Raw genomic sequence first — 27,941 nt, 5'->3', positions numbered from 1 at the left:
CTCCATGCGTAATGTGCGCATGACACTAGGCTAACCCCTTGTGATGGTTGTCCGTCCATCCTTCACTGTCTTCATTAGGACTTCTCGATGATCATTGTAGTCTGGATGAGATACTTTAACCTTCATTGCGTGTCCACCAATCATGTACTTGCGTGGTAATCTTGAGTAAACTACTTTGGGAACCACTGCGAACAAAAAAGATTCAGATATTGTTGTCTAATAACTCATTGGGCAGTAAAAAGAGAAGGCTGCAGAGTTTGTAGTTACCATCCTACAGCTCACTGTTGTGTTGGATAGAGAATAAACAAATAATTTGTTTGCCACCATTCATATATTTTTGCTAATAATCCTTATTAGTTTCCTCACTTGATGCTTGTTCATGAATATCTCATTGCCCTATACGCAAAAAAGGTCGATGCGTGGATCCTTGCCAAGGGCATATGTACCTACAAGAAACAAGTCAATATTAGAAGCTAACAAGTGTCCAGGCCTGGATCTATATGCACTACATTATGGAAAGAGGGGGGGAGTACAAGCTGAGGGATGAAACTAATCTCGGCGGAAAATGGTGACCACTCCCATTGTTGTCCTGCATAAGTAGTGGAAAGGCATGATAAGTACATCAACCTTAACATCAAACAAATATAGCAAAGGTAAACAACATCATCTCCAAATGATAGTTTGAATGTGTTGTTTTCAGCATGCTGTTAAAGCAGATATAAAATGGAAGGGAATGCTACCTACAACAGGCTTAACAACCATCAAATATTGCAATTCAAACTGGTATTGTTGAAAATGAATAGAACGTAGGTCATGCTTAAACATCACACTGGATAAAAGTGTAAAACTGAAATAGAGGGCATGTGTTAACTACACCAGGCATAACTAGAACCAAATATAGCCGTTGAAACTGGTATTGATGCAATCGAGTGGCACAGTTCTGACTTGCACATAATGAACATTACATTGTTAATGACTGAAATAAACAAGGCATAAATGATTAGTATAACAACCAAATATAGCCATTGTAAACTGGACAGAGTCTCACTGCAACCAACGTAACAAGCAAATACAGATAAACATGGCATATGCTTGAAAACTAGACAAATGCTCACTTCAACCAACCTAACAAGCAAATACAGATAAACAAGGCATCTGCTTGAAAACTGGACAAATGCTCACTACAACCAACCTAACAACCAAATACAGATAAACAAGGCATCTTCTTGATAAGTGGACAAATGCTCACTGCAACCAACCTAACAACCAAATACAGATAAACAAGGCATCTGCTCGATAATTGGACAAATGCTCACTGCAACCAACCTAACAACAAAATACAGATAAACAAGGCATGTACTCACTATAAACAACCAAATATAGCCATTCGTGAAACTAAAGTGGACAAATCATACTTAAACATCACATAGCCCTATTGAACATTACATTTTTGCAGAACTAAAATAATTAAACATGGCACTGTTAAAACCCTACATGGAAAAAGCTACTACAACAAAGGGTACAGGTTGACAAGCTAGAAAAGGTAAGATTTGCGGAGAGGATGTTACCACACATGTCATGGACGGGATCCTTCTAGTTGGAAGAGCACAGACACATGGTGCACTCTCTGATGTCACAGATGGGCTATTTCACCTTGGAAGAACTTTTGTGGGTGCCTTCCTCGTGGTCATGGTTGATGAGATCTGACTTGGCAATTGAGGATCCCAAGCTGCCCCGTAAAACATGTCCTTCAGAAATGACAAAATGGGCTCGATGGAGTACAAGGTCGCAGTTCCTTGAGCGCGTGGTGAAGGAGGTCAACGGCAGGGCCATCAAAGAGATCGACGGTGGTTGAGGGAGTCCTGGATTAGGGGGTGTCCGGATGGCCGGACTAAGACCTTTGGCCGGACTCCCGGACTATGAAGATACAAGATTGAAGACTCCGTCCCGTGTCCGGATGGGACTTTCCTTGGCGTGGAAGGCAAGCTTGGCGATACGATATGAAGATCCCCTCCCATTGTAACCGACTCTGTGTAACCCTAGCCCTCTCCGGTGTCTATATAAACCGGAGAGCTTTAGTCCATAGGACAAACAACAATCATACCATAGGCTAGCTTCTAGGGTTTAGCCTCTCCGATCTCGTGGTAGATCTACTCTTGTACTACCCATATCATCAATATTAATCAAGCAGGAGTAGGGTTTTACCTCCATCGAGAGGGCCCGAACCTGGGTAAAAACATCGTGTCCCTTGTCTCCTGTTACCATCCGCCTAGACACACAGTTCGGGACCCCCTACCCGAGATCCGCCGGTTTTGACACCGACATTGGTGCTTTCATCAAGAGTTCCTCTGTGTCGTCACCTTTAGGCCCGATGGCTTCTTCGCTCGTCAATCGCGACGCGGTCCAGGATGAGACTTTTCTCCCCGGACAGATCTTTGTATTGGCGGCTTCGCACTGCGGTCCAACTCGTTTGGCCATCTGGAGCAGATCGAAAGCTATGCCCCTGGCCATCAGGTCAGGTTTGGAAGCTTAAACTACACGGCCGACATCCGCGGGGACTTGATCTTCGACGGATTCGAGCCACAACCGGGTGCGCCGCACTGTCACGATGGGCATGATTTAGCTCTGCGCCGGACAACGCCCAGAGTGTCGCTCAAGTGTCTGCTCCGACCATTAGCTCGGAGCCCACTGCGCTAGTCGGGGATGGACGGTTGGACACCATCCCGGAAGCTGCAACCTCTACGGCGATAGAGCCGGATACCAGCCTAGTCCTTCACAAGGCCCGTGACTCCAAGGTGCCGGACTCCGCTCCGGACTCCGTAAATCCCGCACCTCTTCCGATCAAGCCCGATTGGGCTCCGGTCATGGAGTTCACCGCCGCAGACGTCTTTCAGCACTCGCCTTTTGGCGATATCCTGAATTCATTAAAGTCTCTCTCTTTGTCAGGAGAGCCCTGGCCGAACTACGGCCAACACGGTTGGGATGCGGACGACGAAGAAATTCAAAGCCCACCCACCACCCACTTCGTAGCCATTGTCGACGATTTAACCGACATGCTTGACTTTGACTCCGAAGACATCGACGGCATGGACGCCGATGAAGGAGACGATCAAGAACCAGCACCCATAGGGAACTGGAAAGCCACCTCGTCATATGACATATACATGCTAGACACCCCTAAAGCGGGGGATGGCGAGAAAAAAACGGAGGATGATCCCTCCAAGAAGCAACCCAAGCGCCGACGTCAGCGGCGCCGCTCTAAGTGCCGCCAAAGCAAAAACGGCGATTCCGGCACCAGAGATAACAACACGCCGGACAGTGCCGAAGACAACCCCCTCCAGCAGGATTTAGTGCAGGAGGACGAAGGAGCCAACCCTCATGAGAGAGCGGCCGACAGAGAGGTTGAGGACGACAATTATATGCCTCCCTCCGAAGACGAGGCAAGCCTCGACGACGACGAATTCGTCATGCGAGAGGATCCCGTCGAACAAGAGTGTTTCAAACGCAGGCTTGTGGCCACGGCAAGCAGCCTCAAGAAGAAACAGCAGCAGCTTAGAGCTGACCAAGACTTGCTAGCTGACAGATGGACCGAAGTCCTGGCGGCCGAAGAGTATAAACTAGAACGCCCCTCCAAGAGCTACCCAAAGCACAGGCTGCTACCCCAACTTGAGGAGGAAGCAACTAAACCTACATCACCAGCATACGATGCGCCCGATCGGCCACCCCGTGGCCGCGATAGAGAGGCCTTCAGGCCCTCGACCCAAGCCGCACCCCGGCACCCCTCAAAACATACCAGAGTACGGGGAGACGCAACAGACGTGCGAGACATCTTGGAGAATAAGGCAAGGCAAACAAGATCGATCTACGGATCGCATGGGCGCCCCGCTTCACGTGACGCTAACCGTCACGCCGGACACAATAAGTACGGCCCGGCCGAATACAACAGACCAAGCTCATGTAAGCTGCGTCGTGATATAGCCCAGTACAGGGGCGCCGCACACCCACTATGCTTCACAGACGAAGTAATGGATCATCAAATCCCCGAGGGCTTCAAACCCGTAAACATCGAATCATACGATGGCACAATAGATCCTGCGGTATGGATCAAGGATTATCTCCTTCATATCCACATGGCCCGTGGTGATGATCTACACGCCATCAAATACCTCCCGCTCAAGCTTAAAGGACCAGCTCGACATTTGCTTAACAGCCTGCCAGCAGAGTCAATTAGTTGTTGGGAGGACCTGGAATCCGCATTCCTTGACAACTTCCAGGGCACTTATGTGCGACCACCAGACGCTGATGACCTAAGCCACATAATCCAGCAGCCAGAGGAATTAGCCAGACAATTCTGGACACGGTTCCTAACCAAGAAAAATCAAATAGTCGACTGTCTGGACGCCGAGGCCCTTGCAGCCTTCAGGCACAACATCCGAGACGAATGGCTTGCCCGGCACCTAGGACAGGAAAAGCCCAAATCTATGGCAACCCTCACGACACTCATGACCCGCTTTTGTGCGGGAGAAGACAGCTGGCTAGCTCGTAGCAATAATATAACCAAGAGCCCCGGCAATTCAGATACCAAGGACAACAACGGCAGGTCACGTTGCAACAAGCATAAGCGCCGCATTAACGGCGACAATACTGAAGATACGACAGTCAATGCTGGATTCAGAGGCTCTAAACCCGGTCAGCGGAAGAAGCCATTCAAAAGAAACCCTCCGGGCCCATCCAGCTTAGACCGGATACTCGATCGCTCGTGCCAGATACACGACAGCCCTGAACAGCCAGCCAATCACACCAACAGGGATTGTTGGGTGTTCAAGCAGGCAGGCAAGTCAAGCGTCGAAACCAGAGACAAGGGGCTACATAGCGATGACGAGGAGGAGCCCCGGCCGACGAACAACAAAGGACAGAAGGGATTTCCCCCGCAAGTTCGGACGGTGAACATGATATACGCAACCCACATCCCCAAAAGGGAGCGGAAGCATGCTCTCAAGGACGTCTATGCGTTGGAGTTAGTCGCCCTACAGTTCAACCCATGGTCCTCCTGCCCGATCACCTTCGATCGAAGGGACCATCCCACCAGCATCCGTCACGGCGGACTCGCTGCATTGGTCCTAGACCCAATTATCGACAGATTTCACCTTACGAGAGTCCTACTGGACGGCGGCAGCAGCCTGAACCTGCTTTACCAGGACACAGTGCGAAAAATAGGCATCAATCCTTCAAGGATTAAACCCACAAAGACAACCTTCAAAGGCGTCATACCAGGTGTAGAGGCCAGCTGTACAGGCTCGGTTACACTCGAAGTGGTCTTCGGATGCCCGGATAACTTCTGGAGTGAAGAGTTAATCTTCGACATAGTCCCATTCCGCAGCGGCTATCACGCCCTGCTTGTACGAACCGCATTTGCAACATTCAATGCGGTGCCGCACTACGCATATCTCAAGCTCAAGATGCCAGGACCTCGCGGAGTCATCACGGTAAACGGAAACACCGAACACTCTCTCCGAATGGAGGAGCATACGGCGGCCCTGGCGGCGGAAGTACAGAGTAGCCTCTCAAGGCAGTTCTCCAATCCAGGCGTCAAACATCCGGACAACTCAAGCGAGCCAGAAGTAACCTACAACAAATCAGGCTGGCACGTTCCGAGCAAGCATAGCAGTGCGGCCCCAACCCCAGCCCCCGCCAAATGGCGATACTGGTACCACGCGTACATAATTACGCCTTAGAGATACCATGGGCATAAGGGGAGGGGCACAACTATGGCACGCCCAGAATGCGGCTCAACCGCACTAAGGGGCTCCCTATTTTGCCGTTTTCCTTCTTTCAGGACCCAACTATTCGGAAGGCCTATCCGACAATACACTCGCCGAACACACGATGCAATAGCCAGGGAAAGAGCAGGCCACGTCAAACGTCCAGGTGGTCCCTATAACGAGTTTAATACCTGTTTTACTTACAATCCCGCAGCTTGCCCCTGGAGGGGAGCATGTCAAATACTCCCATCTCTTGCTTATCGCACTTCTAGTATCGTTCTGCTTTCGCAGCAGCCCTTTTTTAATAAACAATATATAGCTCTTCTCTACTACTGTACATATCTATTTTTTATATACAAATATGTTCAGTCATGACATCCTGCAACCGTACACTTTGGTACGGACAATACACCAGGGGCTTAAAACACCCCATAACATGCTGTGAGAAGACCGAACACTCTCATGAGTGCGGCACCCCGAACTTATAGCACTATATGCATCGGCTCCGAATCATGTCTTTGGTCAATAGTTGGGTTTTCCCGGCTCCCATGTTTTGGTACCTTACGTTCCGCAACGTTGGCTAAGGTAGCAATGGGAGAACTACTGCGATTGTGCCCCAGTTGAGCTGGGTTAACACCTTAGTAGAGAAAGCTAAAACTGACTGTCATGATAGTGTGAGAGACCGGTCGCTGTTCGCGAGGTTTTACGAGTCCTTAAAGACTTATGCCGCTTAGAGCAAGGAATCGGACTTATCCGGCCCAGGCGTGGATAGCGCCCCAAACTCGGTCTTCCAAATACTAGGGGCTTCGCCGAAATTTAAAATTATAGAATTCTATGGCTAAGTGAGAGTGATAAAGCATTGTAAGTCCGACGGCCTGGTTCGTTGTGCTGAGCGCCTCCCTAGATGGACCCAAGAATGGGAACAAGAGCGCTCAGGTTTATCCCGAACACCCCAGCACTCATGGCATGGGGGTCGAAGCCGACGACTTGCATCTCTCAGATTTGATAAACGGCCGCACAGAAGGTAATATTTTAAATTAACAAGCGTTGCTTAACGCATATGAACAAAGTTTCAGCGTACAGGATAACAAATGCGAGTCTACTCAAAAATTACATCTTTGGAGCATTCGTCCGCTATACGGCGAGCACCCTTCAGGACACCCTTATAATACATCTCGGGCGTGCGATACTCCTTGCCCGGCGGTGGCGCGTCCGTCAAAAGCTTCTCAGCGTCCAGCTTGCCCCAGTGCACCTTAGCACGGGCAAGGGCCCGACGGGCACCTTCGATACAAACTGAGCGCTTGACGACCTCAATCCAGGGACACGCGTCCACCAGCCGCCGCACCAGACCGAAGTAGCCTCCAGGCATGGCTTCTCCAAGCCACAGCCGAGCTATGAGGCCCTTCATGGCCTGTTTGGCCACCTTGTGGAGCTCGACCAGCTGCTTCATCTGGTCGCTCAGGGGCACCGGATGTTCGGCCTCAGCATACTGAGACCAGAACACTTTTTCCGTCGAGCTCCCCTCTTCGGCTCGGTAGTATGCGGCGGCATCAGACACACTGCAGGGCAGATCGGCAAACGCTCCTGGAGAGCTCCGGATTCGGGTAAGTAGCAGATAATTAACTTTTATATTCTTGCTTTGCATAAAGAATGCCTTACCCGCCGCTATCTTCTTCATCGCCTCGATCCCCTGGAGGGCCTTCTGGGCTTCGGCCTTAGCGGTCTTGGCACTCTCAAGAGCCAAGGCGAGCTCGGACTGTCGAGTCTTCGAGTCACGCTCCAAACCCTCGTGTTTTTCCATGAGAGCCTGGAGCTCTTGCCGCACCTCCGCCTCCCGCGCCTCCTGTTTCTCTCACTCGGTGCGCTCCAAGGCTGCACTATTCTCGGCCTTGGAGACTGCCTCCTTTAGGGTCGCCACCTCGCCTGTGGCCCCTGCAACATTTACGTTGGTCCTGTCATTATTTGCAACCAAGTATTTCTATATACATTTACATGCGGTATTACATACCCTCCTTGTCCTCGAGCTGCTTCTTGGCACGGCCGAGCTCGTTCTCGGACCGCTCGAGGATCTCCTTCAAGGCATTGACCTCCGCAGTCAGTGCGGCAGAGGTCAGCAGCGCAGCCTGCATTCCCATATTGACATATTTTCATTAGACACCTGCGTATATATTTTTCGATCCTCATCTCGGCTTTTCTTTCCGAACGCCGAACTGAGCATCAGGGGCTACTGTCTACGCGGTAATATTTTTTTATATGTTTTTTAACACATACCTCAAAGCTTGTTAACAGGCTTGTACAGGCTTCTGTCAGCCCGCTCTTGGCGGACTGAACCTTCTGGATCACCGCACTCATAACAGTGCGGTGTTCCTCGTCGATGGAGGCGCCGTTAAGCACCTCCAACAAATTGTCCGGTGCCTCCGGATGGACGGGGGTCGCTGGTGTCGTAGGCTTGCCCTTCTTATGAAGGCGCCGCCTGTCGAACTCTGGAACCGTTGATGGTTCCGGAGCAGTGTCCGGCCCGGGGCCAGACTTAGATCCCTCCAGGGCTTTACCCCCTTCGGGCCTGGAGTCCGGGAGATCGCCTTGCGGCGCCTCCAGGACCACCTCCTCCTGGTTTAGTCCCTTTCGGGACCCCACCTCGGCGTCGTCCGCAGGGAGCGGGGAGGAGGCCGTCGGAAGTGAAGCGCTATTCACATCCGACGAATTCAGGGAGCCGCTCGACGAATCACCGAGCTGAGCTCTGGGCGGACTGCATAATTAAATTCAGCGTCAGAAGCTATCGAATAATAGAGGAGTGCAATAAGTCATTCGGGTAGCCGGACACTTACGATTTTGCTAGGGGCTTGACCCTGGATGGCCATTCCACCCCGCCGTCTTCGGCATCGGAGGTGTAGTCCGGCAGAAGGGTCTTCCCCTTCTTGGACCCTCCGGCTTCCCTAGTTGGGGCGGCCTTTCTTTTCTTTCCTCCCCCCGTTGGAGGGGGAGAGGCATCTTCTTCTTCTTCCTCCTCCTCGTCTTCGGAGGCGGAGGGTGCGTCGGGGTTGTCGGGCGAATCCGACACCGCCAGGCGCTGGGAACTCTTTCGGGTCCCCGTGGCCTTATTCTTGGCCTTCTTTTCCGGCACCACGTGGGGTGCCGGAACCAGCAGCCCTGTCAATTGGGCGTCCGCTGGGTCTTCTGGTAGGGGAGCCGGACAGATAACCTGCCCGGACTTCTTCAGCCAGTCCTGTTAAAGGTAGGGGACTTTAGATCCCGCATAGAGTCAAACTATGAATGACAAAAAGTCCCGTAAAGGGTAGAATAGCTTACCTTGTTGGCCTGGCGCCGCGAGCTAAATCTGCGATCCTCGGTAGCGGATGCGGGGGCCTCGGCACCCTTGAACAGCACCTTCCAGACATCTTCATATGTGGTGTCGAAGAGCCCGCTCAAGGTTGGGTGCTGTGCCGGATCAAACTCCCACAATTTGAAGGCCCGATGTTGGCATGGGAGGACCCGACGGATAAGCATGACCTGGACTACGTTGACGAGCTTGAGGTTCTTGCTCACCAGCTTTTTGACGCAGGTTTGGAGTCCGGTCAGCTCTTCCGGATCTCCCCACGTTAGGCCCGTCTCTTTCCAGGAGGTGAGCCGTGTGGGAAAACCAGATCGAAATTCGGGGGCCGCTTCCCATTTTGGGTCGCGTGGCTCGGTGATGTAGAACCACCCCGATTGCCATCCTTTTATTGTCTCCACGAAGGAGCCCTCGAGCCATAGGACGTTGGCCATGCGGCCCACCATGGCACCTCCGCACTCCGCTTGGCGGCCCCTCACCACTTTCGGCTTGACATTAAAAGTCTTCAGCCATAAGCCGAAGTGGGTCTGGATGCAGAGGAAGGCCTCGCACACGACGATGAACACCGAGATGTTGAGGATAAAGTTCGGGGCCAGATCGTGGAAGTCCAGGACGTAGTAGAACATGAGCCCCCGGACGAACGGGTGAAGAGGAAAACCCAGTGCGCGGAGGAAATGGGGAAGAAAAACATCCCTCTCATGGGGCCTGGTGTGGGGATGAGTTGCCCCACATCTGGAAGCTGGTGCGCGATGTCGTCAGACAAGTATCCAGCCTTCCTCAGCTTTTTGATTTGCCCCTCCGTGACGGAGGAGGCCATCCATCTACCTCCCGCTCCGGACATGGTTGGAGAAGGTTGAGGTGGGAAGTGTGGGCTTGGGCACTGGAGCTCGAGCGCGCAGGGACGGATAAGCAGAAGAGGAAGAAGGCGTGAATGTAAAGGGCGGATTCTTATCCCCTCATATGGGCGGCCAAAACTATGAGCCCCCACCGGCCTAATAAAACTCGCTTATCTCCCAAGCGCCGCGGTTAATGGCGCGGTTGGTTTACCCACGCCCGTATTGATGAGAATCCCGGAATAAGGGGACACGATCTCTGCTTTGACAAGACGTGCCAAGGAAACCGCCTCGCTAAACGCGCTGAGGTGGAACAGTAAAGTGAATAAAAGCCTGGCTGTGGCGTGATGCCACGCTACAGAATACATCAGCATATTAGATTGGTGCAAATGTTATTCTCTCTATGGTGGCATGTGGAACTTATTTTGCAGAGCCGGACACTATCCTGGTGTTCAACATCTTCTATGAAATATCTGGAGGAGGAAGCCGCCTTGCAATGCCGAAGACAACTTGCGCGCCGGACTCGTCGTTATTGAAGCCTGGTTCAGGGGCTACTGAGGGAGTCCCGGATTAGGGGGTGTCCGGATGGCCGGACTAAGACCTTTGGCCGGACTCCCGGACTATGAAGATACAAGATTGAAGACTCCGTCCCGTGTCCGGATGGGATTTTCCTTGGCGTGGAAGGCAAGCTTGGTGATACGATATGAAGATCTCCTCCCATTGTAACCGACTCTGTGTAACCCTAGCCCTCTGCGGTGTCTATATAAACCGGAGAGTTTTAGTCCATAGGACGAACAACAATCATACCATAGGATAGCTTCTAGGGTTTAGCCTCTCTGATCTCGTGGTAGATCTACTCTTGTACTACCCATATCATCAATATTAATCAAGCAGGAGTTGGGTTTTATCTCCATCGAGAGGGCCCGAACCTGGGTAAAACAATCGTGTCCCTTGTCTCCTGTTACCATCCGCCTAGACGCACAGTTCGGGACCCCCTACCCGAGATCCGCCGGTTTTGACACCGACAGTGGTTGAATGAGAGGGGTTGGGGATGGACCACTTAACCCGTGACATGGCCCACATGAAGCCGTCGTTATTGACGAGCTTGACGTTGTAGCCAGCTTTCCTGAGATACAGTAATACGCTAGCCTGCTGACGTGAAGCCTTCGGCATGGCAACGTAGTCAATGTCTTCATCGGCTTCCGCGGTGAGGTGTTGCTCCGGGATCGACAGGTCGGCACGAACGGCGGCCACCTTGCCAACGCTCACCGAAGAGGCCATAATAAACCTCTTCTTGGCTGAACACTCGTCGGGCTCCCCGGGATACACGGTCGAGCTTAGGCTGTGACATTCTGGAGTAGAGGGTGTGGATCTGGCGGGGAGGGACACCGCAGGCCTCGTATAAAAACTCAGGGGAGTGGGGAGAGGGTATGGGAATCACTGGGCAACCTGAACTTTATTATCGAAGCTAGGAGGAACGGGCAGACCTGCAGGGGTTGGCGGGGCCAGCACCGGCAACAAGCTAGGGTGCGAGGGGGAGGGGGTTGGGTGGGGGGCTGTGGAGGGTATGGTGTTTGAGGATACACCATGGCTACTGAAAATTTTAGTAATGGTGGGTGGAGATGGTGGTGGATGAGGGAGGGCGACGGTTCATATGCCTCGACTACTGCAATTTTACTATAAGGTCTGTGCTAGAGGAGTGGGGCGACGATTGAAGTACGACGACTACTAAAATTTGGGTAAAGGAATTGATGTGGGGCGAGAGTACCCAAGCTCGCAAACGGTCCAATAAGAATATGCGCGTATGATAACAAGGAAAAGCGGCATAACCGCCGACTTTTGCAACACTCAAGGCATGTAGTTTGTTTTTAGATTTCTAGCTAGTTGGTCTATTGCACATGGTTCGTCCTGATTTTCAGATGCAAACGTGGAATTCAATCTAAATAAACTACTCGCCTTTAGCTTGCGCATGTGAAGGGATCGAGAAAAGGTGTCTAGAGGGGGGTGAATAGACCCTTAACACACAAAGTTGGCAATTTTTAAGTTTTTCAAGTTTAGGTGGAGTTTAAGCACAAGTTTAACCATTCGCAATACATATCAAGCAAGCATGCAAAGAGTATATGGGCAGCAGAAAGTAGAGCATGAAACTTGCAAGAAAGTAAAGAGATGGGATTGGAGTGTGCAAACGCAATTGGAGACGGATGTTTTTGGCGTGTTATGATAGGGGGTGCTATCGTACATCCACGTTAATGGAGACTTCAACCCACGAAGGGTAACGACTGTGCGAGTCCACGAAGGGCTCCACCCACGAAGGGTCCACGAAGAAGCAACCTTGTCTATCCCACCATGGACACCACCCACGAAGGACTTGCCTCACTAGGGTAGGTCTTCACGAAGTAGGCGATCTCCTTGCCCTTACAAACTCCTTGGTTCGCTCCACAATCTTGTCGGAGGCTCCCAAGTGACACATAACCAATCTAGGAGACACCACTCTCCAAAATATAGTAGATGGTGTGTTGATGATGAACTCCTTGATATTGTGCTTCAAATGATAGTTTCCCCAACACTCAACTCATTCTCATAGGATTGGATTTGGTGGAAAGATGATTTGAGTGGAAAGCAACTTGGGGAAGGCTAGAGATCAAGATTCATATGGTTGGATTGGAATATCTTGGTCTCAACACATGAGTAGGTGGCTCTCTCTCAGAAAACGAGTAGTGGAAGTGTAGCACGTTCTGATGGCTTCCCTCATGAATGAGGAGAGGGTGGAGGGGTATATACAGCATCCACACAAAATCTAACTATTACACACAATATACCAAACTCAGTGGGACTGAATCAGAAAACTCGGTCAGACCGATTCAGTACATAATGTGACCGTTAGGCAATTTCGGTGGGACCGATATGATCAACTCGGTGGGACCGATGTGCAAGGGTAAAACCTCATCTCGGTTGACCGATTACACAACTCGGTGGGACCGATTTGGTAATAAACAAAACAGATAGTTGGTCAGGCAAACTTGGTGTGACCGATTACATATTCTCGGTGGGACCGAAAATATTGCAATAGATAATAGAGAGTTTGCAAGCCAGTGAGACCGAGATCCCATCAGTGTGACCGAATTGATTAGGGTTTCTGGCAATGTTTATGTAAAATGAACTCGGTGGCGCCAGATGGATCAAATCGGTGGGGCCGAGTTTGACTTATGGTTTGGGACATATGTGGATATTAGAAAGTGGTTGAGGGCTTTGGAGCATATCACTAAGCACTTTGAGCAAGCAAGCCATTAAGCAACACCTCATCCCCTTTTAATAGTATTGGCTTTCCAATAGACTCAATGTGATCTTGGATCACTGAAAATAGAAAATGTAGAGTCCTGAGCTTTGAGCTTGAGCCAATCCTTTGTCCTTAGCATCTTGACGGGGTTCCACATCCTCTTGTCCATGCCACTCCACTCTTGGACTTATCTGAAATATACTAGATGAAAGAATTAGTCCAACAAGAGATATGTTGACATTAATTACCAAAATCACCGAGGGAGCACTTGTGCTTTCAATTTCCCCCTTTTTGGTAATTGATGACAACATACATCAAAGCTTTAGATAGAGATATAGAGAAAGGCAAGTAAAGCTTTGGAAAGACATGTAACATGCATAGGCTCCCCCTACATGTATGCAATCATGTAAATATGGAACATAAGATCATGTGAGTGCATAATCATGATAGAGAAAGTAATGAGTTACATGTATCTTGGCTATATGCATCAGAGCAAATGGTGTGAATATGGGAAATGTACCTTCATGCACATGAGTCCTTCTTGCAAGCAATATGTACATCGGCAAGAGATCTTCATGCACATGAGTGTGATGCATATGCTTAACTTGTGATCTTGAACTAGCTTTGGAAGAGATGAACCTGAGTAAACAAGGTTAGACAACACTAAAACATCTACTAAGCAAAGCAAGAGTAGTAAACCACAAGAGTACCAAGATCTAGGATGACATGTATAGAGTGAGTACTAGGTACTCTATTTGAGTGTAGACATGTCCCCAAGGGTAAAGATATGCAATGAATTTTAAGATTTCCTTCCCTTAGATGTCTTGCGCCCCCTGAATCTTATAATGGATATTGGGAGAAGATAGGGAATAGAAAATCAGAGCAAAGCAAACACAAAAAAACAATATGAACATGTCTTTCCCCTCTAAAGACATGTAACTTCTCTCCTCTTTGAATGCCAAGTGTCGGTGTCAAAACCGGCGGATCTCGGGTAGGGGGTCCCGAACTGTGCGTCTAGGCGGATGGTAACAGGAGACAAGGGACACGATGTTTTTACCCAGGTTCGGGCCCTCTCGATGGAGGTAAAACCCTACTCCTGCTTGATTAATATTGATGATATGGGTAGTACAAGAGTTGATCTACCACGAGATTAGAGAGGCTAAACCCTAGAAGCTAGCCTATGGTATGATTGTTGTTCGTCCTACGGACTAAAACTCTCCGGTTTATATAGACACCGGAGAGGGCTAGGGTTACACAAAGTCGGTTACAATGGGAGGAGATCTTCATATAATATCGCCAAGCTTGCCTTCCATGCCAAGGAAAGTCCTATTCGGACACGGGACGAAGTCTTCAATCTTGTATCTTCATAGTCCGGGAGTCCGGCCACAGGTCATAGTCCGGCCATCCGGACACCCCCTAATCCTGAGGACGAGGAGGAGGAGGAGGAAGAAGAAGCCTCTCCCCCTCCAACGGGGGGAGGAAAGAAAAGGAAGGCCGCCCCAACTGGGGAGGCCGGAGGGTCCAAGAAGGGGAGAACCCTCCCGCCGGACTACACCTCCGATGCCGAAGACGGTGGGGAGGAATGGCCATCCAGGGTCAAGCCCCTGGCAAAATCGTAAGCATCCGGATATCCGAATAACTTATGGCGCTCCTCTATTATTCGGTATTTTCTGACGCCGAATTTGATCATGCAGTCCACCCAAGGCTCAGCTCGGCGATTCGACGAGCGGCTCCTTGGATTCGTCGGATGTGAATAGTGCTTCACTTCCGACGGCCTCCTCCTCTCTCCCTACGGATGACGCCGAGGTGGAGTCCCGAAAGGGACTAAACCAGGAGGAGGTGGTCCTGGAGGCGCCGCAAGGCGACCTCCCGGACTCCAGGCCCAAAGGGGGTAAAGCCCCGGAGGGATCTAAGTCCGGCCCTGGGCCAGACACTGCTCCGGAACCATCAACGGTTCCAGAGACCGGTAGGCGGCGCCTTCGCAAGAAGGGCACACCTACTACGCTGGCGGCCTCCATCCAACCGGAGGCACTGGACGATTTGCTGGAGGCGCTTAATGGTGCCTCCATCGACGAGGAGCACCGCACTGTTATGAGTGTGGTGATTCAGAAGGTTTAGTCCGCCAAGAGCGGGCTAACCGAAGCTTGTACGAGCCTTCTAACAGGTTTTGAGGTAAGTTTTAAGATATGTAAGGATATGTACCGCATAGACAGTAGCCCCTGATGCTCAGTTTGGCGTTCAGAAAGAAAAGCCGAGCTGAGGATCTAAAAAGATGTACACATGAGTCTAACATAAATATGTCAATATGGGAATGCAGGCTACGCTGCTGACCTCTGCCGCACTGACTGCGGAGGTCAATGCATTGAAGGAGAGCCTCGAGCGGTCCGAGAACGAGCTCGGCCGTGCCAAGAAGCAGCTCGAGGACAAGGAGGGTATGTAATGCCGTATGTAAATGTATATAGAAATATCTGGTTGCAAATAATGACAGGACCAACGTGAATGTTGCAGGGGCCACGACCGAGGTGGCAACCCTGAAGGAAGCGGTGTCCAAGGCCGAAAACAGTGCGGCCTTGGAGCACACCGAGCGAGAGAAGCAGGAGGCGCGGGTGGCGGAGGTGCGGCGAGAGCTCCAGGCTCTCGTGGAGAAACACGAGAGTTTGGAGCGTGACTCGAAGACTCGAGAGTCCGAGATCGCCCTGGCTCTTGAGAGTGCCAAAAACGCTAAGGCCGAAGCCCAGAAGGCCCTCCAGGAGATCGAGGCGATAAAGAAGATAGCGGCAGGTAAGGCATTCTTTATGCAAAGCAAGAATATAAAAGTAAATTATCTTTTACTTACCCGAATCCGGAGCTCTCTAGGAGCGTTCGCCAATCTGCCCCGTAGTGTGTCTGATGCTGCCGCGTTCTACCGAGCCGAGGAGGGGAGCTCGACGGAAAAGGTGTTCTGGTCTCAATATGCTGAGGCCAGACATCCGCTGCCCTTGAGCGACCAGCTGAAGCAGCTGGTCGAGCTCCACAAGGTTGCCGAACAGGCCATGAAGGCCCTCATAGTTCGGCTGTGGCCTAGAGAAGCCATGCCTGGGAGCTACTTCGGTTTGGTGTGGCGGCTGGTGGACGCTTGTCCACGGATTGAAGTCATCAAGCGCTCCATCTGTATTGAAGGTGCCCGTCGGGCCCTTGCCCGTGCTAAAGTGCACTGGGGCAAGGTGGACGCTGAGAAGCTTTTGACGGACGCGCCACCGCCGGGCAAGGAGTATCACACGCCCGAGATGTATTATAAGGGCGTCCTGAAGGGTGCCCGCCTTATAGTGGGTGAATGCTCCAAAGATGTAATTTTTGAGTAGACTCGCATCTGTTATCCTGTACGCTGAAAACTTTGTTCATATGCGCTAAGCAACGCTTGTTAATTTAAAATATTACCTTCTGTGCGGCTGTTTATCAAATCTGAGAGATGCAAGTCGTCGGCTTCTACCCCCATGCCACAAGTGCTGGAGTGTTCAGGATAAACCTGAGCGCTCTTGTTCCCATTCTTGGGTCCATCTAGGGAGGCGCTCAGCTTTATCACTCTCACTTAGCCATAGAATTCTATAATTTTAAATTTTGGCAAAGCCCCTAGTATTCGGAAGACCGAGTTCGAGGCGCTATCCACGCCTAGGCCAGAAAAATCCAGCTCCTCGCTCTAAGCGGCATAAGTCTTTAGGGACTCGAAAAACCTCGCGAACAGCGACCGGTCTCTCGCACTATCATGACGGTCAGTTTTAGCTTTCTTTACTGAGGTGTTAACCCAGATAAACTGGAACACAATCGCAGTAGTTCTCCCAGCGCTACCTTAGCCAACATTGCGGAACGTAAGGTACCAAAACATGGGAGCCGGGCAAACCCAACTATTGACCCAAGACATGATTCGGAGCCGATGCATATAGTGCTATAAGTTCAGGGTGCCGCACTCGTGGGAGTGTTCGGTCTTCTCACACCATGTTATGGGGTGCTTAAGCCCCTGGTGTATTGGCCGTACCAAAGTGTACGGTTGCATAATGTCATGACTGAACATATTTGTATAAAAAATAGATGAATACAATAATAGATAAGAGCTATGTATTGCTTATTAAAAAGGGCTGCCATGAAAGGAGAACGATACAAATAGTGCGATAAGAAAGAGATGGGATTAGTTGACATGTCCCCCTCCAGGGGCAAGCTGCGGGACTTTAAGTAAAACAGGTATTTAGCTCGTTATAGAGACCACCTGGACATTTTGACGTGGCTTGTTCTCTCCCTGGCTGTTACATCGTGTGTTCGGCGAGTGTATTGCCGGACAGGCCTTCCGAATAGTTAGGTCCTGAAAGTATATAAAAAAAGGAAACAACAGAATAGGGAGCTCCTAAGTGCGGTTGAGCCGCATTCTGGGCGTGCCGTAGTTGTGCCCCTCCCCTTATGCCCATGGTATTTCCAAAACGTAATTATGTACGCGTGGTACCGATATCGCCATCTAGCGAGGGCTGGGGTTGGGGCCGCACTGCTATGCTTGCTCGGAACGTGCCAGCCAGTTTTGTTATAGGTTACTTCGGGCGCGCTTGATGTTGTCCGGACATTTAACACCGGGTTGGAGAATTGCCTTGAGAGGCTACTCTGTACTTCCGCTGCTAGGGCCGCCGTGTGCTCCTCCGTTCAGAGAGAGCGTTTGGTGTTTCCATTTACCATACTGACTCCGCGAGGGCCTAGCATCTTGAGCTTGAGATATGCATAGTGCGGCACCGCATTGAATTTTGTGAATGCGGTTCGTCGGAGCAGGGCGTGATAGCCACTGCGGAATGGGACTATGTCGAACATTAACTCTTCGCTTCGGAAATTATCCGGGGATCCGAAGACCACTTCGAGTGTAACCAAGCCTGTACAGCTGGTTTCTACACCTGGTATGACGCCTTTAAAGGTTGTCTTTGTGGGTTTAATCCTTGAGGGATCTATACCCATTTTTCGCACTGTATCTTGATAAAGCAGATTCAGGCTGCTACCGCCGTCCATGAGGACTCTAGTGAGGTGAAATCCGTCAATGATTGGGTCTAGGACAAATGCGGCGAATCCGCCGTGACGGATGCTAGTGGGGTGGTCCCTTCGATCAAAAGTTATCGGGCAGGAGGACCATGGGTTGAACTTTGGGGCGACTGGCTCCAACGCATAGACGTCCTTGAGAGCACGCTTCCGCTCCCTTTTGGGGATATGGGTTGCGTATATCATGTTCACCGTCCGCACTTCCGGGGGGAAGCCCTTCTGTCCTCTGTTGTTCGGCGGCCGGGGATCCTCCTCGTCATCGCTATGCAGCCCCTTATCTTTGGTTTCGACACTTAACTTGCCTGCCTGCTTGAACACCCAACAATCCCTGTTGGTGTGGTTGGCTGGTTGTTCGGGGGTGCCGTGTATCTGGCACGAGCGATCGAGTATCCGGTCTAAACTGGATGGGCCCGGAGGGTTTCTTTTGAATGGCTTCTTCCGCTGACCGGGTTTAGAGCCTCTGAATCCCGCATTGAATGCCGTATCCTCAGTATTATCGCCGTTAATGTGGCGCTTGTGGTTGTTGCGACGTGACCTGCCATTGTTGTCCTTGGTATCCAAATTGCCAGGGCTCTTGGTTATGTTATTGCCACGAGCTAGCCAGCTGTCTTCTCCCGCGCAAAAGCGGGTCATGAGTGTCGTTAGGGCTGCCATAGATTTCGGCTTTTCCTATCCTAGGTGCCGGGCAAGCCATTCATCTCGGATGTTGTGCCTGAAGGCTGCAAGGGCCTCAACGTCCGGACAGTTGACTATTTGATTTTTCTTGGTTAGGAACCGTGTCCAGAATTGTCTGGCCGATTCCTCTGGCTGCTGGATTATGTGGCTTAGGTCATCGGCGTCTGGTGGTCGCACATAAGTGCCCTAGAAGTTGTCAAGGAATGCGGATTCCAGGTCCTCCCAGCAACTAATTGACTCTGCTGGCAGGCTGTTAAGCTAATGTCGAGCTGGTCCTTTAAGCTTGAGCGGGAGGTATTTGATAGCATGTAGATCATCACCACGGGCCATGTGGATATGAAGGAGATAATCCTCGATCCATACCGCGGGATCTATTGTGCCATCGTATGATTCGATGTTTACGGGTTTAAAACCCTCGGGGATTTGATGATCCATTACTTCATCTGTGAAGCATAGTGGGTGTGCGGCGCCCCTGTACTGGGCTATATCGCGACGTAGCTTGGATGAGCTTTGTCTGTTGTATTCGGACTAGCCGTATTTATCATATCCGGCATGATGGTTATCGTCATGTGACGTAGGGCTCCCACGCGATCCGTAGATCGATCTTGTTTGCCTTGCCTTATCCTCCAATATGTCTCACAGGTCTGTTGCGTTTCCCCGTGCTTTGGTATACTTGGAGCAGCGTCGGGGTGTGGCTTGGGTTGAGGGCCGAAAGGCCTCTCTGTCGCTGCCACGGGGTGGCCGATCGGGCGCATCGTACGCTGGTGATGTAGGTTTAGTTGCTTCCTCCTCTAGTTGGGGTAGCAGCCTGCGCTTTGGGTAACTCTTGGAGGGGCGTTCGAGTTTATACTCTTCGGCCGCCAGGACTTCAGTCCATCTGTCGGCTAGCAAGTCTTGGTCAGCTCTAAGCTGCTGCTGTTTTTTCTTGAGGCTGCTCACCGTGGCCATAAGCCTGCGTTTGAAACGCTCTTGTTCGACGGGATCCTCTGGCACGACGAATTCATCGTCGTCGAGGCTTGCCTCGTCTTCGGAGGGAGGCATATAATTGTCGTCCTCGACCTCCCTGTCTGCCGCTCTCTCATGAGGGCTGGCTCCTTCGTCCTCCAGCGCTGAATCCTGCTGGAGGGGGTTGTCTTCTGCACTATCTGGGGTGTTGATGTCTCCGGTGCCGGACTCACCGTTTTTGCTTTGGCGGGATTTAGAGCGGCGCCGCTGACGTCGGCGCTTGGGTTGCTTCTTGGAGGGGTTGTCGTCCATTTTTTCATCGCCATCCCCTGCTTTGGGGGTGTCCACCATGTATATGTCATATGATGAGGTGACTTTCCAGTGCCATATAGGTGCTGGTTCTTGGTCTTCTCCTTCATCGGCATCCATACCGTTGATGTCTTCGGAGTCGAAGTCGAGCATGTCGGTTAAATCGTCGATAGTTGCTACAAAGTGGGTGGTGGGTGGGTTTCGAATTTCTTCGTCGTCCGCATCCCAACCCTGCTGACCATGGTCCGGCTAGGGCTCTCCTGACAAAGAGAGAGACTTTAGTGAATTCAGGATATCACCAAAGGGCGAGTGCTGAAAGATGTCTGCGGTGGTGAACTTCATGATTGGAGCCCAATTGGGTTCGATCGGAAGGGGTGCGGAAGATTCAGAGTCCGGATAGGAGTCTGGCACCTTGGAGTCACAGGCCTCGCGAAGGATTAGACTGGTATTTGGCTCTATCGCCGTAGAGATTGCGGCTCATGGGGCGGCGTCCAACCGACCGTCCCCGACTGGGGCCGTCGGCTCCAAGCTAATGGTCAGAGCGTACACCTGAGCGGCGCTCTGGGCGCTGTCCGGCGGCAGAGCTAGATCATGCCCATCGTGACAGTGCGGAGCGCTCGGCTGTGGCTCGAATCCGTCGAAGATCAAGTCCCCGCAGATGTCGGTCGTGTAGTTTAAGCTTCCAAACCTGACCTGATGGCCAGGGGCATAGCTTTCGATCTGCTCCAGATGGCCAAGCGAATTGGCCCGCAGTGCGAAGCCACCGGATAGGAAGATCTATCCGGGAAGAAAAGTCTCACCCTGGACCGCGTTGTGGTTGACGATCGAAGAAGCCATCGGGCCTAAGGGTGACAACACAGAGGAACTCTCAATGAAAGCACCAATGTCGGTGTCAAAACCGGCGGATCTCGGGTAGGGGGTCCCGAACTGTGCGTCTAGGCGGATAGTAACAGGAGACAAGGGACACGATGTTTTTACCCAGGTTCGGGCCCTCTCGATGGAGGTAAAACCCTACTCCTGCTTTATTAATATTGATGATATGGGTAGTACAAGAGTTGATCTACCACGATATTAGAGAGGCTAAACCCTAGAAGCTAGTCTATGGTATGATTGTTGTTCGTCCTACGGACTAAAACTCTCCGGTTTATATAGACACCGGAGAGGGCTAGGGTTACATATAGTCGGTTACAATGGGAGGAGATCTTCATATCATATCTCCAAGCTTACCTTCCACGCCAAGGAAAGTACTATCCGGACACGGGACGAAGTCTTCAATCTTGTATCTTCATAGTCCGAGAGTCCGGCCACAGGTCATAGTCCGACCATCCGGACACCCCCTAATCCAGGACTCCCTCACCAAGCAACTGGGTTCTCTCTGTTGAAAAGAATATCTCTCTCTCCCTGTTGCTCTCTCCCCCTGTTGGAGTAATTAAGCTTTGATGTGAACTCTCTCTCCCCCTTTGACATCAATTTGTAAGAAGGGTGCAATGCAAATAGGTTTGGTCCTTGAGTCACAGAGCAAAGCAGCACATAGAATATGATGCTGGTAGAGGATAAGAATCATCGAGTGGAGCTGGAACAAAGTGTGCAGAATGCAAGTGACAGAGTGATTTCTCAGCATTGAATTTGGTTACACCGAGTTGATTCCTTCGGTGGCACTAAAAAGTTTTGGTTTGACCGAAAGAGGCAAATCGGTTTGTTCGATTTCACCAGAGAGAAAGCACTAGTCACCTCAGCTCGCTAAGAGAATAAGATCTCACAAGGATTTGCAGGGAATTAACTGAAGGATTTGCAATGAATTGGATGCAAAGAAATGCAGAATAGAAATAAAAGAGAAGAAATCTAGATGACGTTTCTTTGAAAGGGGAACAAATATGCACGAGAGAAATGCGAGAACAAGGAAAGACACTAGAGAACTTCATCTAGAATTGGTCGGCGACAAAGTCACCTACGTTAGAGTATATTGACTTAGGAGTCAAGTGAGGACACTTGACCATAGGTCATACTCATCGTTTAAGCTCAAAATGGGGTTGCCATTTTTCGTTTAAGCATCTTCATGTATTCACATCTTGTTGAGTTGCTTTGACCCATGTCTTGGGGTAAAGCTTCTCTAAGATGGAATAACATACCTTGGGTGGTGGTGTTGATCTTGATCATGTAGTTGAACTTGTGTGGGATGCTCAATGTTGATGTAGTTAGTTTGGAGCACCACTTGTAATTGGAGTTCATCTACCTACATGGATTAGATATGCAAGGAAGAGCACTTGTGTGTCCAAAATTACAATCATGAAATTTTACTTAGGAATTTGTCAAAGGATATGTTTGAAGAGTTTCATGCTTCCTTATCTTCAACCACCGTAAAGTAGAGACTTGGTGATGTAGGGATTACTCAAGATATGAGTTGCAATCTCATAGGTTTAGATCCATCCAAGTACCTACATGGGTTAGATAACATGCAAGGGTCCAAATGTATCCAAGATATGTGATTATCATCATAAGAGAAATATCAAGGATTAGTCATAGGCTCATGTCTCGCATGTATCCAAATAGAGTTCCTACTCCAAGTTTGAGGCATCAATGATGTTCAATTCACCTCTCAACCTGCAAAATACTTTCTCATCAAGTGGTTTAGTGAATATATCCGCCAATTGCTTGTCGATGCGAACATGCTTAAGGTTAATATCAGCCTTAGCAACATGATCTCGAATGAAATGACGACGAACTTCAATGTGCTTAGTTCAAGAGTGTTGCACGGGATTGTGAGCAATCTTAATAGCACTTTCGTTGTCACAAAGCAAAGGAACATGTTTCACATATATCCCATAGTTTTAAGAGTTTGGGTCATCCAAAGTAATTGAGCACAACATGAACCGGCGGCAATGTATTCCGCTTCGGCGGTGGATAAGGATACCGAGTTTTGTTTCTTGGAGGACCAAGACACAATAGATCTACCAAGAAATTGACAAGTACCCGAAGTGGACTTTCTATCAACCTTGTCTTCGGCATAGTCCGAGTCGGAGTAGCCAACAAGATTAAAAGAGGCCCTCTTTGGATACCAAATGCCAAAGTTTGGTGTATGTATTAAGTATCTCACTATCCTTTTCACGGCCTTAAGATGACACTCTTTAGGGGCCGCTTGATATCGTGCACACATGCACACACTTAGCATGATATCGGGACGAGAGGCACATAGATATAATAATGAACCAATCATAGAGCAATAAACCTTTTGATCAACGGGTTCACCATCTTTAGTCAAGTCAAGATGTCCATTAGTAGGCATGGGTGACTCATACCTTTGCATTCTTGCATATTGAACTTCTTGAACAAGTCCTTGATATACTTCGTTTGAGAGACAAAGGTTCCTTCCTTAGTTTGCTTGATTTGCAAGCCAAGAAAGAACTTGAGTTCACTCATCATAGACATCTCAAACTTCTCCGACATAAGCTTCCCAAACTTCTCACTAAAATGAGGGTTCGTTGATCCAAAAATAATATCATCAACATAGATTTGGCACACAAATAATTCTCCATTAACCCTTTTAGTGAAAAGAGTAGAATCAAATTTTCCAATCTCAAAGCCTTTTTCAATAAGGAACTTGGTCAAGCATTTATACCACGCTCTAAGAGCTTGTTTAAGACCATAAAGAGCTTTGTGAAGCTTGTAAACATGATTGGGTTTCTTAGGATTAACAAAGCTGGGAGGTTGTTTAACATAAACTTCCTCTTCAATTTCACCATTTAGAAAGGCACTTTTAATGTCCATTTGGTATAATGTGATATCATGGCGATTAGCATAGGCAAGTAAAATGCGAATGGACTCAAGTCTAGCAACGGGGGCATATGTCTCACCATAGTCCATACCTTCGACTTGATTGTAGCCTTGGGCGATGAGACATGCTTTGTTGCGAACTACTTGTCCATCTTCATCTTACTTGTTGTGAAACACCCATTTGGCACCGATGATGTTGTGGTTGTTGTTGGGATTTTCGACCAATGTCCACACTTGGTTTCTCTCAAACTTGTGTAGTTCTTCGTGCATGGCATTTATCCAATCCGGATCTTCCAATGCTTCTTCAACCTTCATGGGTTCAATGCTAGAGATGAATGAATAATGTTCACAAAAGTTAGCCAAACGAGATTTAGAGCGAGTGATTCTCCTGGTTTGGATATCATTGTAGATTTTCTTGACGGGATGGTCTCTAGCAACTCTTGCTCGAACTCGTGAGAGCTTTTGCTTTGATCAGGGTGGAACATCTTCTTCATCATCTTGTTCTTCTTCTTGGCCTTCATCATTGTTGACGTTGTCGTTCCTTTCGTGGTGGAGAAGGAGGTTGATGAGGTTCATCTTGGTGTACTTCCTCATTTTTTTCATCTTGGTGTGTCCCACCTGTGGATGCTTCCATATCAACTCTTGGTTCACCTTGTCGTGAGGTAGAAGCTTCCACTTGGACGGACAAGGTAGTCTCCTTCACCTCCATTGGACGAACCTTGCTAATACACAAGTCTTGGATTGCTTCCGAAGGGTCTTTATCTCCTACATCAATTGGCAATTGCTCTACTTGCGAGCCGTTAGATTCATCAAACTTCAGATCTACCGTCTCTTCAACTTTCCGGGTGAAATTGTTGTAGACACGGTAAGTGTGAGAGTTTGAGCCATGACCAAGTAGGAAACCTTCATGAGATTTGGGAGCAAATTTAGAACGATGATGCTTATCAAGAATGTAGCACTTTGAGCCAAATACTCGAAAGTATCCAACTTGGGGTTTGTTACCGGTGAGTAGCTCGTATGCCGTCTTGCCGAGTAGCTTGTGCAGATACAAGTGATTTGTCGCATGACAAGCTGTCTCAACCGCTTCCGCCCAAAAGTGCTTTGGCGTCTTGTACTCATCAAGCATCGTTCTTGCCATTTCGATGAGCGTCCGGTTCTTCCTCTCAACAACTCCATTTTGTTGAGGTGTGTACGTAGCCGAGAACTAATCGTCAAGAAAGCTGCCCACATTTGCGTTCTTGAACTCCGTTCCGTTGTCGCTGTGAACCTTCTTGATCTTCATTTCAAATTGATTTTGGGCTTTCCTAGCGAAGTTTTTGAAGATCTTCTGGACCTGCGATTTATCATCGAGAAATAACATCCATGTAAATCTTGAAAAATCATCAACTATAACTAGACCAAATGAGTTTCCACCGAGACTTTTGTAAGCGTTGGGACCGAAAAGATCCATGTGCAGTAGCTCGAGCGGTCTCCTTGTGGTCATGATGTTCTTCACGGGGTGGCTTCCTCCAACCTGTTTTCCTGCTTGGCAAGCGCTGCAAAGTCTATCCTTATCAAATATGATATCTTTAACACCAAGGATATGATCGCCTTTAATAAGCTTGTCAAGGTTTCGCATGCCCACATGACCTAACCGTCTATGCCACAACCACCCTTTAGAAGATTTAGCGATTAAGCAATTTCTAGGTTGAGCCTTTTTGGAGAAGTCAACAATGTATAGATCACCTTTACGTATACCGATAAAGACCATTTTATGATTATCTCTACGAAACACTTGGCAATCTACCTTGGTAAATAGGACATTGAAGCCAAAGTCAGCTAGTCTAGAAACAGAAAGCAGATTATAGTTAAGAGATTCAACGAGCATGACATTTTGTATGGAGCTATCATGTGAGATGGCCACCTTACCGAGGCCAACCACGTTACCCTTTGAGTTATCACCGAAAGTGACATACTTTCGAGGGCTGTCGTTTTCAGCAAGCTCACGAAACATATCTTTATCTCCGGTCATGTGATCGGTACATCCACTATCAAGGACCCATTCCTTTCCTCCTTCCATGCATCCCCGAAGATTTGCCATAAGACCAAAGTGCCTCACTGCATTATCAAGATCATAGTCACTATCATCATCCTCATCATAGTATCCATGTTCAATATCGTCATGTGGTGGATCAATTCCTAGAGAGGGTGATTCATTAGATAAATGACTTTGACAATGATCATCTTTGTGAATTCTAATAGCTTAGGAAATAATATTGCTAATAATTCCAACATCTCCTTTGGCACGCATAAGATTTTTAAGCTCAAATAGACAATCACCAAACTTAGGATCATTGGAATTCATCTTACTCAAGGCAATAGACTTATGAAGAATCTCATCTAGATTTTGCAAGGAATAATTTGGAGATCGTTCCTCAATAAATCTCCATATGGTGTAGGCACACTTAATAGTAGGCAAGCAACCAAACAAGTTTCTAGGCAAACCTCTAGTGATAAGGTTAACAGTTCTAAGATTGCGAATCATGTCAATTGACTCATCAAGGGTAGGATGCATAGGATCAACATGAGGTGCACAAGGGCTAGTAATGTACTTTTTCAAATGATACTCATTGAAAATCACAAGCATCTCATTTTTCCACTCATGAAAGTACTCTCCATCAAGTATAGGCACTCTAGGTCTAAGACTCCCCAAAGTCGACTCGTCCATCTTCCTCCAATGGTGTTTAAACCAAAGCAATGGAGACCAATGCTCCGATACCAATTGAAAGGATCGAGAAGAGGTGTCTAGAGAGGGGTGAATAGACCCTTAACACACAAAGTTGGCAGTTTTTAAGTTTTTCAAGTTTAGTTGGAGTTTAAGCAAAAGTTTGACCATTCACAATACATATCAAGCAAGCATGCAAAGAGTATATGGGCAGCGGAAAGTAAAGCATGCAACTTGCAAGAAAGTAAAGAGATGGGATTGGAGTGTGCAAACACAATTGGAGACACGGATGTTTTTGGCGTGGTTCCAATAGGTGGTGCTATCGTACATCCATGTTGATGGAGACTTTAACCCACAAAGGGTAACGGCTGCGCGAGTCCATGGAGGGCTCCACCCACGAAGGGTCCATGAAGAAGCAACCTTGTCTATCCCACCATGGCCATCACCCACGAAGAACTTGCCTCACTAGGGTAGATCTTCACGAAGTAGGCGATCTCCTTGCCCTTACAAACTCCTTGGTTCACTCCACAATCTTGTCAGAGGCTCCCAAGTGACACCTAACCAATCTAGGAGACACCACTCTCCAAAAGGTAATAGATGGTGTGTTGATGATGAACTCCTTGCTCTTGTGCTTCAAATGATAGTCTCCCAAACACTCAACTCACTCTCATAGGATTGGATTTGGTGGAAAGATGATTTGAGTGGAAAGCAACTTAGGGAAGGCTAGAGATAAAAATTCATATGGTTGGATTGGAATATCTTGGTCTCAACACATGACACTACTGGAATTTGCTTATTTTACGTTTGCCACTTCTTTGCCATCTATTGGCTCACGATAAAGAAGGTCTTTGCCATCAACCGCAAGAAAACGGACGGCAAAGAAGTGGCTGATGGCAAACAAGGTCTTTGCCATCAGCCAGTTCTTTGTCGTCTGCTGGCTGATGGCAAAGAAACTTTGCCATCAGTCAGCAGACGGCAAAGAGGTGGGTGGGTCTAGTTATTGTCTAACCCACCACGACCCACCGACCCCACCTCTTTGCCGTCCGCCAGCGGACGTCAAAGAATCTTTGCCGACCATTGGCGGATGGCAAAGAGGTGGCTACGTTAACGGCCGTCCCGCCCTCGTCCTCTCTCTCTTCTCTCACTCCCATCCCATCTCCACCCACACCCGCGCCGCCGCCGCCGACCCCGTCCGCCGTAGCTGGCCGCCCCGCCGCCCCACACCCCTCCCCTACGGTGCCCCGACCTCCACCGCACCCCTGCCGCCCCTTCCACGTTGGCCCGCCCCTCC

Source organism: Triticum dicoccoides, chromosome 4B, assembly GCF_002162155.2.
Source record: "Triticum dicoccoides isolate Atlit2015 ecotype Zavitan chromosome 4B, WEW_v2.0, whole genome shotgun sequence".
In the NCBI taxonomy this organism is placed as follows: Eukaryota; Viridiplantae; Streptophyta; class Magnoliopsida; order Poales; family Poaceae; genus Triticum; species Triticum dicoccoides.
Note: the sequence above shows the minus strand (reverse complement) of the source record.